General features: G+C 23.9%; 1 long non-coding RNA gene across 2 annotated transcripts; it reads left to right on the top strand.

The window, feature by feature from the left end:
* Positions 1 to 3102: 3102 nt before the first annotated feature.
* LOC127792357 (uncharacterized) lies at positions 3103 to 4231 on the top strand. Of its 2 annotated transcripts, XR_008021116.1 has the most exons (4): positions 3103 to 3220; positions 3312 to 3794; positions 3891 to 4004; positions 4088 to 4231. It is a non-coding gene; the product is annotated as an uncharacterized LOC127792357 (long non-coding RNA). The 2 variants fall into 2 exon arrangements; XR_008021115.1 differs by having other exon boundaries at positions 3112 to 3794.
* Positions 4232 to 5914: the final 1683 nt, after the last annotated feature.

The following is a 5914-nucleotide window of genomic DNA, read 5'->3' as shown; positions in this document are numbered from 1 at the left end:
CAGTAAGGTATTTTTCTTTTTTCTATCTTTATATTTTATTTATATCATTTTAATTGTTAGGTATATTTGGAATGTTTATAGGATAAAAAATATTTATGTTAGTTATAGATTGTTTCTTTTTAACTCATATGTCAATTTCATTATCTTAGTTATAGATTGTTTCCTTTTAATTGATATGTCAATTTTATTTTAATGTCTTTGTTATTTATATTTATTGCACGTATGTTATTGTTTATTTTATGTTTATATAATTATATATTTTGTATATATTATTCTGTATTGTGTATATATTATTGATGATTTATATAAAAAATTATTAAAAAATGTGTAAAAAAATTATTATGTCAATCAACATTTGTAAATGAAATATTAAGTAATTATAAAAAATAAAATGAGTATACAATTTTTTAAACATGTCGTACATAGTTATTTATTAAATATACTATAATAATTTTAAATAAAAAGATTAATATTTATATTTTAACTAGTTTTTATTTTTATTTTAATATTAAAAATACAAATATAATATTATAAATATTGTTAGTCAGTTAGGTATTTATTAAATACAAATTTTAAAATTAAAAATAAAATATAATGTTTTAAAATTGTTTAAAACAGAGATAAAAATACAACTCACATATCCCCCTCCCTGGCCCGCCCCCATGTGTCCCCCTCCCTCCCGTCCCCCCTTCACCCAACCCATCTCCCCTTTCCCTGCCACCCCCTCCCCCTACCCCCACGTGTCCCCCTTCCAACCTCCCCCTCTCTCCTGCACCCAACCCATCTCCCATTCCCCCCCCCCAAATTATTTTAATTTCCTGCCCGCGCCTCCTCCCCTTTCCTTGGCACGCCACGCGTCCCCCCTCGACCCCTCTTTAAATCCCCACCTCCCTTTCTCTTTCCCCTCCCCCTTCTCTACACTTCCTTTCTGCATCTCTCCCTCATTTTCTCGCTCTTACGATAAATTTATATTTTGCAGTATAGTTGAGCTCTGCTTTTCTTTTACAGTAAGGTATTTTTTTTCTTTTATTTTTATATTTTATTTATATCATTTTAATTGTTAGATATATTTTAAATGTTTCTAGGATAACAAATATTTATGTTAGTTATAGATTGTTTCTTTTTAATTCATATGCCAATTTCCTTATCTTAGTTATTGATTGTTTTCTTTTTGCTGATATGTCAAATTCATTTTAATATCTTTGTTATTTATATTTATTGCATGTATGTTATTGTTTATTTTATGTTTATATAATTGTATATTTTGTATATATTATTGTGTATTGTGCGTTTATTATTGATGATTTATATAAAAAATATTAAAAAACGTGTAAAAAAATTAATATGTCAATCAATATTTGTAAATAAAATATTAATTAATTATAAAAAATAAAATAAATATACAATTTTTTTAAAATAGTGCTGTACGTAGTTATTTATTAAATAAATTATAATAATTTTAAATAAAAGATTAATATTTATATTTTAACTAATTTTTATTTATATTTTAAAATTAAAAATACAAATATGATGTTATAAATATTGTTGGTTAGTTAGGTATTTATTAAACACAAACTTTAAAATTGGAAATAAAATTATAATGTTATAAAATTTAATAAAAAATTTAAATAATATTTTTTTGTCAAATAAATATTAATTATATATAAAACTTTTAATAAATATATAATTGTTTTTGTAAAAATAGTGTTTTAAGTAATTATTTATTGAATATATTATAATGATTTTAAATAAAAACCTTAATATTTGTATTTTAATTAGTTCTTATTTGTATTTTAAAATTAAAGATACAAATATAATGCTATAAATATTGTTGGTTAGTTAGGTATTTATTAAATATAAATTTTAAATTTGAAAATACAAATATAATGTTATAAAATTTAATAAAAATTTAAAATATATATTTTTCAGGTAAAAATTTATTAATTATATATAAAAAATTTAATAAATATACAATTTAATTGTAAAAACAGTGTTTTAAATAGTTATTCATTAAATATATTATAATAATTGTAAAGAAAAAGTTAAATTTTTTTATTGAAATTTAGTTCTTATTTGTATTTTAAATTTAAAAATACAAACATAATGTTATAAATATCATTGGTTAGTTAGGTATTTATTAAATTCAAGTTTTAAAATTAGAAATATAAATATAATGTTATAAAATTTAATAAAAAATTTAAAATATACATTTTTTTAAAATAAATATTAATTATATATAAAAAATTTAATAAATATACAAATTTTTTGGGTAAAAACAGTGTTTTATTTAGTAGTTATTTATTAAATATATTATAATAATTTTAAATAAAATGCTTAACATTTGTATTTTAAAATTAAATTTACAAAATAATGTTATAAATATTGTTGGTTAGTTAGGTATTTATTAAATACAAGCTTTAAAATTAGAAATACAAATATAATGTTATAAAATATAATAAAAAAATTTAAAATTACTTTGTAAATGAAATATGAAATATAAAATATTGAATATATAATTTTTTTTTAATAAATATACCAATTTAAAAACGTTAAAATAATAATTAAATTAATGTTATTAAAATAATCATATTTAATGTTATAAAAATGTAATGTTTTAGAAATATTCAGATTTAATGTAATAAAAATCTAAATTTATTAAAATATTGCTATAACATTAAATATAATTGATGTTATAAGAACATTTAGATTTAATGTTATAATTAAAGACATCAGTTTTTTTCAATGTATGTGATATTGTACTTTTATTATTTTTTATTTTCAATGTAATTCTTGAAATAGATGTTAGGATATTTATCTCCCAGAACAAACAGAGGTAGGGGTAGCCGTCGATGCCATAGGGATACACCTTCTCCAGATCCTTCTATTGCTGCCTCGCACTCTTCTCATTCTGTTTCAACATATTATGTCCCTTCTTTCCCCAATCAACGCACCCACAGGCTTTTATTCCCATGACTCAGTTTTCATAGCCTTTTGGTGGGATGTCATATCCGGTGGGATATACTCCTATTATATCCATAACCCACCAACCTGAGCCTACACCACAATTTACCCCTTATCCGTACACATTTATGCCGACATCGCATTCACACCCTTTGTCCTCTCCACTACCACAGAATGTTAGTCCAACTCAACCTGAACCAACAGATGTAGACCAAGCTGATCATTGAACAGAATTATCTTGTAATCAGAACTGTGATCAGTGAGTATATTAATATAATGTCTAAATTCATTGATCTATTTTGTTACACACATAAATTCATATTTTGATTAATTTCATATCGATTTTATAGTTTTATCCCTGAAGTTGGCCCACTAGCTATTCTCTCAAAAATTTGGAAGAGACGCTACAATGAACCTTGGCTTCAGTGGAATGATGTTCTAGAAATAACATGACGAATGTGGCTCGAAGAGTTTAGCGTTAGTGTAATTCTAATTTTTAATTATCAATTTAATATTTTATATATATTTATTCTTTTTTATTTAACTTGTTATAGAAAATGTTCAAGTGGCAAGCTGAAGAAAGTAATCGTATATGGATTACTTGGAATAAGTCAGGTCAATGAAGTTTTAGGAGTAATTTGAATAAAGTTAACAGCGGTGCTGATAAGGGTGATTGGATGGATCCGTCCGTGTGAAGGTCATTACAAGCAAAGTGGAATGAGGATGAATACAAGAAAAAATCTGAACAAAATAAAAAGAATCGCACATCTGAGATCGGCGGGTCAGTGCACATAGGCGGATCCATTCCTTTCACCTAGACTCGAAGAAGACTGGTAATTATTTTTTCTATATCAATGTTTCGGAATTTTTATAACTTATATAGTGGTTTGTATTTTATCTTATTTACTTCATATATATTTGTCATACAGGCAAATGAATTAAATCGCGAGCCTAACGAATTTGAAATTTTCAAGAAAACCCACACTCGAAAAAATGATCAAGGACAAGAAGTATGGGTGGATCATAGATCACAAACTGTCGCAGTAATTATATTTACTTATATGTATGTTATTTAATAATTTTTTAATTTAATTATAAATGTCAATATTAATTTTAATTTATATAGGAAGCGTTCGAGAGATTAAACGCTGAGGCATCTTTACAATCAGCTGAGAGCGATTCGACCTCTTCACCTGCAGTCAATGAGCACCACATCTTTTATCAAGTTGTCTCTAATAGAAATAAGAAAGGTCGTATCAACGGTCTTGGCTCTCAAAGGAATCAATCTTATCCATCTCCATTCGGTAGCACCTCTAATAGTTCATGTTGATCTGTGACACAAAATTTTGAACAAATGAAACTACAATTCACCCAGATGAATGAGGAGAATCAGCAAATGAGGCAGATGATGTCCCAAATGAATACTGAGAATGAACAGCTACGGCAATAGATGCAGGATATGCTAACATGGAGGGATCAGATGAATCAAATGATGTCCAGAGTATTCAATAATTCAACACCTCCTGGACCATTGAGAAATTCACCGGGTGGAAATCCGTTTTGTAATGATGAGGATAATGAGGGTGAAGATGAAGAAAATGAGAATGATGAAAATGATGATGATGATGATTGTTAATTCTATTAAGAACTATTTATGATTGTAGTAATAGAATTTATGGATTTGAATTTTGTGTCCATATTTGTTATCTCACAATTTTTTTTCTATTCAATTAAATAATTAAAATTTTAATTAACAAATTTTGTATAAAAATTAAAATTTTAATTTGTATTTTTAATTAAAAGATTTCTTAATATAATTATAAAAATATATAAATTAAAAAATTTAATTGTGAACATTCGTAAATAGTAATATTTATGAAAATATTTATTTTTATATAAAAATTAATTTATATAATTTTATTTATATTTCAGTTATATTTAATTTAATTTAATTAAGCAAATTATTTTTTTAATTTTTACATTCTTACATGATTTAAAATAATTTAATTTTAATTTTATTATTATTATTTTTTAATTTAATTTTATTTTAATATATACTTTTTATTTTGTAATTATTTATTTTTTAATTTTTAATTTTTTAAATAATTTAAAATAATTTATTTTTATTTAAATTTTAATATATATTTTAATATATTTTTTTATTTTTTTAATTTAAAAATTAATTTAGTGACGGGCATACTCGTCGCTAATCAGCGACGGGTATGCCTGTCACAGATTTTCAAAATATAATATAATTTTTATTTAATTTAATTCAAATTTTAATATATATATTTTTTATTTTTAAAAATCATTTAGTGACGAGAGTTCCCATCGCTGATCAGCGACGGTCATTCCCGTCACAGATTTTCAAAAAAAAAATTAATATTTATTTAAATTTTAATATATATTTTAATATATTTTTTTAATTTAAAAATTAATTTAGTGACGGGCATACCCGTCGCTGATCAGCGATGGGTATGCCCGTCACAGATTTTCAAAATATAATTTAATTTTTATTTAATTTTATTTAAATTTTAATATATATATTTGTTTATTTAAAAAAATTATTCAGTGATGGGAGTTTCCGTCGCTGATCAGCGACGGTAATTCCCGTCACAAATGTCTAAAAAATAATTTAATTTTTATTTAAATTTTAATATATATTTTTATTTTTTTAATTTAAAAATTAATTTAGTGACGGGAATTCCCGTCGTTGATCAGCGACGAGTACCGCCCGTCACAGATTTTCAAAAAAATAATTTAATTTTAATTTTATTTTATTAAAATTTTAATAAATATTTTTTATTTTTTTATTTTAAAAAATAATTAGTGATGCTGATCTGTGATGGGAGCCCGTCACAGATCAGCGACGGGGTTTTCTGTCACTAAAATATTTCGTTGTTGAATTCCGTGACTAAATTTCAGCGATGGGGGTTTTAGTGACGGAATTTGT

This window comes from Diospyros lotus, chromosome 15 (assembly GCF_014633365.1).
Source record: "Diospyros lotus cultivar Yz01 chromosome 15, ASM1463336v1, whole genome shotgun sequence".
In the NCBI taxonomy this organism is placed as follows: Eukaryota; Viridiplantae; Streptophyta; class Magnoliopsida; order Ericales; family Ebenaceae; genus Diospyros; species Diospyros lotus.
Note: the sequence above shows the minus strand (reverse complement) of the source record. Positions and strands in the feature narration are given on the sequence as shown.